General features: G+C 36.1%; 1 protein-coding gene and 1 long non-coding RNA gene across 6 annotated transcripts in view; one reads left to right on the forward strand and one right to left on the reverse strand.

The window, feature by feature from the left end:
* me1 (malic enzyme 1, NADP(+)-dependent, cytosolic) overlaps positions 1-13,136 on the reverse strand; it is a 167,993-nt gene that overhangs the window by 45,328 nt on the left and 109,529 nt on the right.
* On the forward strand, positions 3,690-7,216 carry LOC141378229 (uncharacterized). Of its 2 annotated transcripts, XR_012392233.1 has the most exons (7): positions 3,690-3,756; positions 4,054-4,109; positions 4,505-4,564; positions 4,671-4,792; positions 5,174-5,288; positions 5,940-6,028; positions 6,977-7,216. It is a non-coding gene; the product is annotated as an uncharacterized lncRNA (long non-coding RNA). The 2 variants fall into 2 exon arrangements; XR_012392232.1 differs by lacking the exons at positions 3,690-3,756; positions 4,054-4,109 and having other exon boundaries at positions 4,478-4,564; positions 6,977-7,067.

A 13,136-nucleotide genomic window follows, 5' to 3' on the forward strand; every position in this document is an offset into this window, starting at 1 on the left:
CACAGGGAGAACATGTGAACTCCACTTAATAATGTTTACTGGCCTGGTAAGGATTAGAACCAGTGACGTTCTTGCTGTGAGGCAACAGTGCTAACCACTGGGCCGCCGTACCTCCCAATCTAGGAAAAAGGGGGAGGAATAGGGAAGGAAAAATGTATTCTTCAAGACGAAGATGACTGTGGTATGAGAACTGTGGTTAGATATTTATATGACTTAGGAATCGTCTGATTGAAGAATCAAGTATTAGCTAATGCAGGACCAGCTATGGTCAATTATCAGGGGTTGCCACAGTGGAATGAACGGCCAACTATTCCGGCATTTATTTTAATCAGCAGAAACACCCATACACTCTCGCATTCACACATGCACTCATAAACTAAAGCCAATTTAGTTCATCCAATTCACCTATAGCCAGGGGCGTAGATTTAGGGTGGACGGTGTCCCCACCAATATCCACAAACTACTGAAATGTCCCTACCAATAATTTAATTCACTTAAAAACATCGCGCTGTCAGTATAAACCTAGACATGCTGAAAGGGTTAAATCACGTTTTCTCCTCGAGTCGCACCGCCCCCAAACACATATGAACATTGTGATTGGCTGTGCCTTTCCCTGCTGTCATGTGAGTGGCTGCTTTCAGATCATTGTTGCAGATACAAACAGCGCCAAAACAACTGCGCGGGGGGAATTTCCCGATGTGTGTGAGGTGTATGACAGACACACACAAGTGAGGATGGAGGTAGCAAAAAAAGGTTGATATAAAGTGTAAATCACATAAACTCAAGTTTGCTACTGAATGAGTCCATCATGTTAATCCTGCTATTGCTGGTGTTTTCTCCGCTTTTACGGTCAGTCGAATGTTAAAACAGAGACTGATATAGTCTGTAAACAATATTCCCTGAAAACTAACTGCAGAATAAACACCTACATGTAAACGTATATAAACCTGCCAGTCAGGCCCGTGCAGAGACCGTTCAAAGGGCATGTGCAAGATTAATTTTTTTGGTGAGGGGGGGGGGGGGGGGTGGTGGAGGGGGGGGGGGGGGTGGAGAGCGCCCGTACTCAAGATCATTGTTGTCGTGCGCCTACTGAAGGGCGAGACGGCGGGTGTGTCGCGTCGCGGGGGCACTTCTGATCAATTTGGAAGGGCACTTTCTATCCAAGACTAAAAAGGGCATGTGCACTGCACAGGTTGAGCCCTATGTGTGCACGCCAGTTCTCCTAATCTCATAAAGTAATATCTCCAAGTGCAGGTGAAACAATTTGACAGAAAAACTACAGCCTGTGCTCCATCTTTTAATAATACTGTGAGACATGTTTAATTTGTACGAAAAATGAAAGAAAGTCTTTATTAAGCTCTCTCTTTATCAGTTAATAAACATTATTTTAACATGACACTTTCAGGCCTGTAGCCAGCTTATTGAAAGGAGGGGTTATTTGTTTTCTGAAAAACAACCTTTTTGCAGTTATTCACCTGAGGTATAAATAATACATTTTAGTGACATATAAGGAGCTAATTTTTGCTGGGTAATCCTGTTGGATAGTTATTATAACTACACTTTTTGATGTACCAAAACTATTTCCTACCATTTTGTCAAATTGCTTTATTTACACATTTAAAAAGTAAGTTTTATTAAAGTTTTGTAAATAATGAAAATACTTTGAACTAGAAATTAGGACTTTAAATTCTTAGAATAAAGAAATAAAGAGTACAGATGCCAAAACCTCTAAATGCCATGTAAAATGAGCATTTTTCTCAGCCTTGTATATTTATGTTCAGTTATTTCACTTTAAGGGCAATAAAAATAACGTATTTGTCACTATAAAAGGTAAATCACTGAGTCCACACACAGGAGTTGGAGAAATGCTAATTTTAGAAGAAAATATTAAATGGCATTCAGAGGTTTTTGCATCTAAACTCTTCAAATATTTAAATATACTTATTTTTAAAATACAATTTTATAATTATAATTTTCTTTGGGACATCTGTTAACTTGATTTAAATTAAAAACTGAAGCCTAGGCAAATAACAAACTGGCCAGCGCATTCAACCTTCCTCAGTAAGAATTTGGCCATTTGAATAATAAAATAATTTCAAACATAATAATAATCCAACTTTTGGTCTTTCAAACCACCTGACCCCCCTTGGCTACTCGCATGACTATTTAATTTAACTTAATAAATTGTAAGAAAATAGGTTTACTTAATAATACATTTTAATAGCAGTTAAATAATAAATAGCAATATATATATATATATACACTGTAAACGATTTCTGTTGTTTTCACAGTATTATACTGCATTTCTCAACAGTTTTTTACTGTATAAGCTGTGCACAGTGTGTTACTGTATATATTGTTGTTTTCACAGTAAAATAATGTATTTTCAACTTTTCTATACTGTGAACATGGTTAACAGTATGTTACTGTAGATTTTATAATGAATTTTGGGGAAAAATCCGTTACTGTGCATCTAAATACAGTACTGCAAATGACCAAGAACAACTCCACACACACTATATATTATGATTATTATGTTTATTTATTTTTAGACAAATTATTTTGTGAAGTAAATAACCTAACCAGTTTCTTCAGACTGTTCAGTGCATTAAACTGTCCCCTGGTTTTCCATTTTTGGGTGCACTTTATAAGGCAACATGGAAATATTAAATAATATTTAATAAACATAACTTTGTGCTAAACCAAAACGTAAATTGGAACAAAAATAAATTGATTCACGTAACCAAACTGTTAAACACACAAAATGATTTCAAAGTCAGCTTAAATGTCAGAGTGACCAACCTGCTTTAGACGGATTCAAGAATATTGGGCGCCCATATTGGCCACCGTAGAGGTCACATATCTCCGCATTTTCAAAACAACATTTTAAAATACGCACTATCTTAATAAATAAACCACAGAATTAAGTTTAAAACAACTACATTCTCGCATGAAAAACGGTTAAAACTTTATTTCATAACACATTTATTATCTAGTCATCGAAGACAGGGCATGTCTCAATAATGTCTAGGCCGATTAAAGCATGAGGTTTGCCGGATACATGAGTGATGGAGCGCCGTCAACCCCTGGAGGTCAGAATAATCTCCCCTATCGGCAAAGCACACTTAAAATTAGACATGATATCTAAAAACAAACCACAGATTTGAGTTTGGAAGAACTACATTCTCGCATGAAAAACTGTTAAAACTTCATTTCGTGACATATTAAACGCAATATGATCTGGCTTTTCTCATCCGCCATTATATTTGTTTGTTGGTGTGAAATGACTCTGGGAGAAAAAAATATTAAATCTCAAAACACTTCAAGCGAACCTTATTCTTATTGTTAAAGTCAGATATATGTAATATTTTCCCTGGTAAAGTGAGAAGAAAAAAAACAATATTACTATTTTATCAATATCACGTTTGCACTGGTTCGGTTCAGCACACAAACGACACCGAATCGGATTGAACCGTTTGCTCGGGAATTATTTTATCACACGTGTTCACAAGCACATTCAGCAATATGTGTATAAATGTGTGTGGCCGAGCAGTATAACGAAATAGTAATGATTCATTGTTGTGTCTTACAATAATATACAAAAAGGAATCGGTTTTAGGCGGATTCGACTCTTTACGGTTCTAAGGAGCCGATTCATAAAGCCGAGCCGACTCGATTCGACCTTCACCAGGCAAGCAACGGCTCTTCTAATTTGAAATCCACCTGTCGCCTTTTCTTCCAGTGAATTCATCCTCGGTAAGTGTTTAAACGTCAAATTCTGTTCGTTAAAGGATTGTTTTGTGTATATTTCCGTGTAGTGTGTGTGTGTAATTTAAAATAATTAACCAAGTTACTTTAGTTGTACTGTAAGTTAGGTACTTATGTCACGTTATTCGACGCCAGACCGTGTTTGTAGTGTTTGCGAGGTATTAGATAAGGTAATTACAGTGAGTTTATCTTGAGTGAGTTTTTGACCATAGTAACGTTAAGTTACCTGAAAAAAAACGTAACTTTTACTTTGGGTTAACTGCATTAATGAATTCTCTATTTCAGCACAACACTGAGATGAAGGCAAAGTCACCATGAAAAGTTAAACATTTACCGTTAAGGTAAGCTCTGGTCTTCATGTGGTCATTATGACCAAGTTATCATTATGGTTAAATTTGTAAACTGTAAGTTAGTTATTCAAACTAAACTCACAATGAAACAAGTCTAAACTGTTTTATTAAATTGAGCTGATAATAAAATTCAGTTGATGTCTTTTAAGCTAACGTTAATATTAACATAATACATATTAATTGTCTATTTCTCAATGGTTAATGAGCTTATTGTATAACGTTATTGTGTCATTAATTGTACATTTTATTTTTGGTGTTCAGGTGTAGGGAATGATTTGTATACAAATTTATTTCAACCCCATACAGATTTGTATGGTTGTACCATAGATTTAGATTATTAAATGTTAAGTCTTATTTTACTCTTATTATATTTATCTTTTTTGCAGCTACAGCAATTGATGTTGAAAAACTGATGCTACCAATCTCTCCTCACTTGATTATTCAAGGTAATGTTGATGTCTTCCTCATTTTGATTAGATTTTGAAATGTCAAGTTGTTCACAGATTTGTTGTGAGGAGTTTCATGTACAACCTCTTTTTCTTCTTCTTCCAGTAGCGACGCAGTGGCACAGTAGGTAGTGCTGTCGCCTCACAGCAAGAAGGTTGCTGGTTCGAGCCTCGGCTGGGTCAGTTGGCTGAATACAATGGCATAATGATTCTGCTTGCTCACAGGAGGTACTTGATTTAGTTTTCCTCAAGCGATACATCAGTTTTTATGAGTAATGCGTGACACTTGAATTGAAGGGACAGTTCACCCAAAAATGAAAATAATGGCATCTTTGGCATCCTCCACTTGTTTCAAAATAGTTAGATTTTTTTTTTGTTCCATTGAACACAAACTCATATATTTTTTTAAAGAAATTTTGTTCAAATATGGATGTCAATAGTTTCTGGTTTCTAACATTCTTCAAAATATCTGCTTTAGTGTTCAACAGAAATTTAAATGGATTTAAAACACATGTAGTAATGGTGGCAGAAAAGTAAACTATCCTTTTAAATATTTTATTCTGAGACTTATTTAAATGTGTCTTGTCTTTTGCCATATTGTCTTTCTAGCTCAGATTGTGAAGGACCTAGAATGTGACACCAGTTACTCTTAAGTCAAGAACCAAATAAAGCACAGATGTGGAGGGATCTGCAACTAAACTAACTGGAGGAAAGGAACCTTTAGGTAAAAACACCTGCTTTATTTAGATCTGAAGTATTTTATTTGGCATAGAGTATTATTTTTTTATTCTTATTCTAATTTTATGTTATGTATATACTGAATATAAGTCATTTAAATTTCACAAATGATTGAATATATAATATCATCTAGATGTCTTATTTTTTATTGTCTTAAACATTGGTGCTCAACCCTGTTCCTGGAGATCGACCTTTCTGCAGAGTTTAGCTCCAACCCTGATCAAACGCAACTAAACAAAATAAATAGTATCTGAAGGAGCACTTGGTAAATAAAGACAGGTGTTCTTGATCAAGGTTGCAGGTAAGCTCTGCGGAAAGGTAGATCTCCAGGAACAGGGTTGAGCACCCCTGATCGAAATGCTCAAAAATGCTGTTTCCGAGGCGAGGTTGGATGTAGTTCAGAAATAGATTTATTAGGATCAATGCTTAAAGTAAATGTTTACTTCTCTCTGTAGACCAAACATGCTTAGTATCCCACACATTTTAATGAATTATTTATTTTGGTTACTTTTACATCTATATAAGGGTAAGCAAGTATTTAATAAATAAAATTATTTTAAACCACTTAACCAAATGACTCTATTACCCTAGCTTCTGGGAAAAAAACATGTAAAATAACAGATTTTTTTTTTTACAGTGTGGGTGTCCAACAAAGACTGCACAAGAGCTCATTTGATGGCACATATTCTGTCCTGTCTACATCTCTGACAAAGTGCTTCGACATCAGTGAGTAATAAATCTTCATATTATCATGCATTCAGGATTTCTGTAAGCCTATCTTTAATGTTAGTTTGTAATCAGCAGTGACTGTTTTAAAATTTGGTATTTAAATTATTCTTAACATTTTACTGATGCTGTGCACAGTAACGTTATGATGATTTAATTTGAGGAAATGTCACTGGAGAGGTGTAATAATATTTATTTGTCTCCCTGACATGCCATCACTGCATATTGAAATACAGTAATACGAATTGACCGCAAAATATTATCACAAACATTTCATGAAGGATACTGCTTGACTACTCTTCATTTCTTTGCTCAACTTTAACACATTTGATCGTGTTGCTGTGCCTTTCGGCAGATTTTGCCAAAAATGAATGCTTAGTGATTACTTTGTTTTATGCGAACCAAATGTCAGTAACTTATCATTAGCATTATTTTTTTTTAAATCACCCATGGCTTTCATGTTCTCTAACGTAATCTTGTCTGTAAGTTAGAAGTAGATTTTCACATGTTAAAAGCCTAAAAGTACTTGATTAACATTAGTCAAGTTAAATTAATTATTTTATTTATTTATTTATTTATTTTTAATATGTAGCCTCTTAAGGTCAGAATTAACTGTGTTCACCCCTCTTAAATTCGTGGAAGCGCTAGTGTGGTCATGGAATCAGATATTCAAGCTATACAGAGTCAGACATTAGGTTAAGATGAGACTTTATTTTTTACATACCTGTGTGGACACTTGACTAGTGTTGACTTGACTGATCTTTTCCACTATTAACGTTAGTGTAATTGTAAATAGACAACAATCTGTATTTTGCCAACAAAAACGATAAAAAACAGTGTTTTATATATATAAAACAGCAGTGCGGTGTTTGGTTTCTGAATTGATGAAATAATTTGAGGCATGATTAGTTTTTACTCCAGTGATTGATTTGCTTGTCGTTTTTGCAGGATCATCAGAAGTGCTGCTGCCCTTTTTCACTGTCCCGTTTCCACAACATCATTTGGCCTTCATCATTTCGTGTCTTGTAGCAATATTTTCATCTGTTTTTAAAATTGTAATACTTTTTGATGCATTAATTGTTGACTGGTTTTACTGATCAATTTTTCATTAGTGTTCTGTTGCTGTGTTATATTGAATAATTGCTACTGTTTCAGTAGGGTTTACACAATAAACTTTTATTGTGAAGTTAAAGTTTCAGTTTCTTTATTTTTCTTGTATTTCTTGAACAGTTAAAATAACATTTGTGCAATTTTTGAACTTGTTTTGCTCATTATAAAGTAGCACTGTTAAATACAATAAAATAACATTTAATAACTGTAAAATACTATACAGTAATAATGAAAGTAACGTTAAAATACCGTAGTTCTGCATGGTAAAAATGTACAGTAAAATACTGTTTTCAGTTTTGCAGTATGTGTATCACTACTGTAATTGGTGTTACAGTATAAAAAGAAAACAGTAAAATGATGTATTACATTTTACAGTAATTATAATACTAAAGTAATTAGTATTACAGTAATGTTACTGTTTTATGAAATACAGCAGCTACTGGATAATTGTTGCCAGTAACTTACTGTTAATTTAACAAGAAATCGTTTACAGTGTAAACAATATTCATTCTTGGCGGGGGTGACTCATCCCCAGTCCCCACCAATGTCAAGCGCAAACCTACGCCCTTGCCTATAGCACATCTTTGAACTGTAGGAGAAACTGAAGCACCCGAAGGAAACCTACACAATCACGAAGAGAACATGCAAACTCCACACAGAGACGGCAACTGGCTCATGTGGGGTTTGAACCAGTGAACTTCTGGCTGCGAGGCGACAATGTTAACCACTGAGCCACCATGCCACCACAAATATACATTTATATTTATCGGACATTTTCTGTCAGAAAGTGAGATCTCAATGTATTCATAACAGGCTTGCCACAGTACTCGGTAGCCCCTTTCACACAGTGATACCGGTAAATATCCCAAAATTTTCCGGAAAGACTTTACCAGTGAAAAAGCGCTGTTCACATAAGCAAGGACTTTATGCATTTTTTTCAGATAAAGACCATTCACACATCCATTCCAAAATACTGGTAAATTCTGACATCATTAACTAGAAAATGACCTCTAAACGCCTGTGCTTGTATTTGTAAACATTTGACTACATTACAAACTCTGTGGATGGATAAGCATTGTGAACAAATTCAATGAAAACATCGGGAGAAACACTTTCGCATGTCAAGATGTACATAATACAGTATGTGTGTGTGTGCTGGTGCTCACCAGCTGCTTTACGTGCACACACAAAGCTTAAAGATAAACAAACAGTTTATCATAAGCAATTTATCGTATAATTTTTACACAGTTGGCATTAAGAAGGAACATATATTTATTCTCATAATAAACCGCACGGACGTGAATGCGTCTGAGTGTTCGATTGCCTAAAGTAGATGTCTTACGTCAGAGCGTTTTAGATGTGACCATGCTCTTTCCAGCAATCTTCCTTCTGCGTTCACACAGCCAAAGAGCATAGAATCACCAAGAGGCAACACTCTATTGCAATTTGGGAAACAGCCACGAGAGGGCATGGCAGCCATTTTGAAATGAAAATTCCAATAGAGCAAAAGCATGTTAAAAGTCTGTAAAATAAACTTTTAAAAGTGCTGAAGATTGTGATGGTAAGTGCTGTATTGTCTTCTTTCAGGTTCTATCTTAGCTTTAATGTGCTTTTTAAATAAATGAATTAAAAACAAAGCAGCTGCTTGCCATCACAACTGCAATAAGATCTAATGGACAGCTGATTGCTTTCACTCTAAAATGGCAGAATTCGGGGCTGTTGCTGGGCCCTGCTGTTGCATTGGAACATTCAATTGAGTGTCGCCTCTTGGTGATTCTAAGCTCTTTGACACAGCGCAGCATTCTGGCAAATTACCGGTAATGTTACAACTTCTCTTTCCGGAAAATAGCCTGAACGAATTTACTGGTATTGTCAAAAAAGGCCAGCTCACACATACAGACCATACACATACCAACTTTCCGGAAATGTCTGTATGTGTGCAAGGAACTAGTGTTACACTGTTCAGTCGCAGCCATATTTCTTCAGTACAGAAATAAACTAAACACACAGATTTATAGATCTAAGCACTTCAAATTATAATCTACTGAAACAACAGATACATATGCACTCACAGGAACCTTGAAGGTACTCAGCCGAAACAAATCCACCTGAGATAATTCTGCCAACATCTGATCCAAGATCAGCACAACTATTCAGAAGCACTCTGGTGAATATGAGTCCTAACTGGTCAGTGGGCGATGAGAGAAAGCCTTTCTCTCTCCGGGATTAATACTGGGTTTTGATGAACTGTGCTTTGTGTGCGTGAACTGTATGTGTATGTCATCTTTCAGGTGAGATTAAGGCAGAGGAACAGTCAGGGTCTGTTAGACACAATCAGAGGAGAATGAGAAAATGAGTGGCAGAGAGAGAAAGAGAGCAACAGAAGGAAAGAGAGGTCTCTTTTCTTATAGGCCACCCACAACCAAAACAGACAGCACTTTGTTTTGCGATGACATCATTTGGTTTTCTTTCAGTGTGTGACTATGCGTGTGTACAAGTTCATATGAGGTGGCAGCGACAGAAGGAGAATATGAAGTTCTGCGATGATGCGACATAAGTGATTGTATTCCTCTGTTTCACCAGAGACACATAAACAAACAAAGTAACAGCCATCTCTGTCTGTTGTCTGGTGGTCTGCAGTCTGTACACAGAAGCCCAGAGTTTTACATGAAATTCTGCACTGTTTACACACAGCACAATAGCCCAGCAACACTCACAGGAGGTGTTTACATAGAGAAACAACAAAAAAGGAAATTCACAGACACTGTTTACATGGGTTTGATTGCAATCTGTAATAGGCTGGTTTGAGTGTGTGTGTGTGTGTGTGTGTGTGTGTGTGTGTGTGTGTGTGTGTGTGTGTGTGTGTGTGTGTGTGTGTGTGTGTGTGTGTGTGTGTACAATCTGAATCTACATGAAAGCGGCAAAACTCACTGTCCTCAGCTAATGAAGTCCCTACTTGCATCAAGCGATACAGTGCAGCTATCATCAGCATAATCTGACCCCGGATTACAATATTTTCAGATCTTGCAATAGTAAATTACTAGTAAATAAATAAATTACTTGGAAAAAGTATATACAGTCAGCAACATAAATGAGTACACCGTATTTTAAAAATGAATATTCTCAGTGAATATAGTTGACATTTTAATTTGAACAAAACAGATGCATTAAAGGCAGGTCCACAGGGTATTTTTAAGGCTTGGTTGTGTTTATAAGATGCAAAGCAATGTTTGCTCTTGCTTCATTTGTAGAAAATCACCTGTTTTTACATATATCTTACTACTTTGATTATAAACAGCTACTCAGCTAACATGAAAATGACATATTAATGTAGATATGAAACTAATCACACTTACTAATGTTAAATGAATGTCATATTTCCTAGTTGCTCCAAAAGCCCACACTCAAGAGGCTCTGATTAGACAGCTAAAATAATGTGCTATGATTCACGGATGGGCTCCACATCACCAGGAAAGGTGTCACGTCTCTATTAGCACACGCTTTGCCGCTGTGTAAATACTGTCACTCAGTGTGAGCCTGAATTAGACAGAAAATAAAGAGGACACAGCTGAACCTCACGCCTGCTCTCTAAAATATAATCTGACAAGTGTCTTTCATATATATTCGGTTATAAGCATGTGTAAGTAATATGAAACGTTCACATTTCACTTTTGCTAGTAGAGATGTAGAACGCAGGGAAAGTGGTCAGATACAGAGACACTGCAGCACTGGTGAAGATTGTGGGTGTTTACAGCGATTTGACAGATAAATATGAAATTGTAGCTAAATTGTTAGCGGTGCCATACAGCATTTCCTGTTGTTTACATTCTTGTTACAGCATACTATTAAAGCTACAAACTATGCATGTAATAAATCAATATGTGCAACCAAAAATACTTACAGATTGTGGCTCACAATCCACAGCTTCTTGCATTATTGATAAACTGTCAAGTGTTTATAGTTGAATCCAGCAATAAACTGGGAAAGATTCTAGAAGCTGTCCTTTGTCAAATGCTAGCTATATATATTTTTTATAATTCTCTGAAACATAATTAAAAATGAAACTGTAAGCATTTCTCTTTTTGTGTTGTGTCCTTTGGAAGCTCAAATGCAGAAACAGAACAAGCTCTGAAAATAGCACCGTTTGGGTGCCATTTTAGCTTTCTCTGCTTTTATATTAAAGCGCCTAATGAATTTGGGTGTGCTAATTTATTTTGTTACATTAGCTTTAGTACTGACTAATCTAATGTATATGCACAAATATAATACTGTAAAGCATCCTACAGAAAACATTATTTAAATGAGAGATTTGTTAGGGGTGTACTCTTATGTTAAGCACTGTATATGAAGGTTTGAGAAAAAAAAATCCTGATAACAGTGATGATAGTTCAAAATAAACAAATAAACAAATTAATTTCCTTTGGCTTAGTCCCTTTTTTATCAGCAGTGGCACAGCAGAATAAACCACCAACTACTCCAGCATATTGTTTAGACAGTGGATGCCCATCCAGCTGCAACCCAGTACTGGGACATACCCATACACTCTAGCATTCACACACACTCATTCACTACGGCCAATTTAGATCATCCAATTCACCTATAGGGCAAGTCTTTGTACTGTGGGGGAAACCAGAGCACCTGCAGAAAACCCACAACTACACAGGAAGAACATGTAAACTCCACACAGAAACGCCAACTGGCCCAGCCGGGACTCAAACCAGCAACTTTCTTACTGGTAACAGCGTTACCCACCTTCAAAATAAATTAATTAACCCATTTATTACTAACATGGACTGGGTTTTTATTATGCTAATGTATATGCTATTTTTTATGTACTGTAAAATTATGCTTTATTTTCCAAACTACTGATAATGTGTTTTTAACATTTAAAAAATATATATTTTAATGAAAGTTTTAAAATATTAATAATATTTATTATTTTCTGGGGTTTTCACCTTTATTGTGATAGGACAGTGGAGATTTTACAGACAGGAAAGTGTGGGGAGCAGAGATACAGTAGGTGAAGGATTGGCAAAGGACCTCAAGCAGGGAATCGAACTCGGGTCGCCATGAGCACATCATGCTATGTGTCAACACGCTAACTATTAGGCAATTGGCACCAACAATATTAAATATATTAAATGTATTTATTCTAATAATTATAGGACAATAAAGTATTCTTAAAAGTAAGAAATCAACAGTGTCAATGCAACATGAAGTACTTTGATTTAATATATTAATTAATGTGGCAAAAAATTACCAAATAGTGCCTGATTGTAAATCCAGTTCACTGACACGAACAATTAGCCCACTTAATCTCTTTATAAAAAGCCTGTGTGAAACCCCATCATTTCATTTGTACATCTCAAACTTTCCCTAAAGCAGCCAGACCACAGACAGCGTTCCTTACGGATTAGTGCTTAACCAGACTGGACTAAGCAAGCATAGATGATGCATGCTGACCCTGGATCAGATAGCTCACTGTCTGTTTGGATATTAGAGAGTTAAAACTGATCCAGGTGCAGTCGTCCAGCTCCTTCTGAGGGGCTGAAAGACAGGAGACAGCCTGACCCCAGTCAGCAGGCGTCTTTCCTTTAGAAATAACAGTAGATTTAATCCTTTAATAACACTCATTTAATCATCTGACTGCACAGTCCTACAAAACACACACACATACACACACAGCTGTGGGGGGACAAGCAGTGAATACATCAATCATTAGATCTGTCATCTCTTCAAAATATACCCGAAAACAAGGTCTTAATTACCTCAAACAAAGCCTGCCAAATAGTGCAGCAGCAGAAGTCTTTCAGTTTTAGATTTTGAAGGACTGAAGACCTAACAGCGAGCGGATATGAAACACTGCGCATATTCTGTCTGTCTACTTTAATACCACTTTAATAACCAAAGACGGCTCTTTATCGCGAACACATGCACGCAACATTAATCCAGACAGCATGAAATAAACAAACAAATAAGAGTTCAACCAAAACAACTG

This window comes from Danio rerio, chromosome 16 (genome assembly GCF_049306965.1).
Source record: "Danio rerio strain Tuebingen ecotype United States chromosome 16, GRCz12tu, whole genome shotgun sequence".
NCBI lineage: Eukaryota > Metazoa > Chordata > Actinopteri > Cypriniformes > Danionidae > Danio > Danio rerio.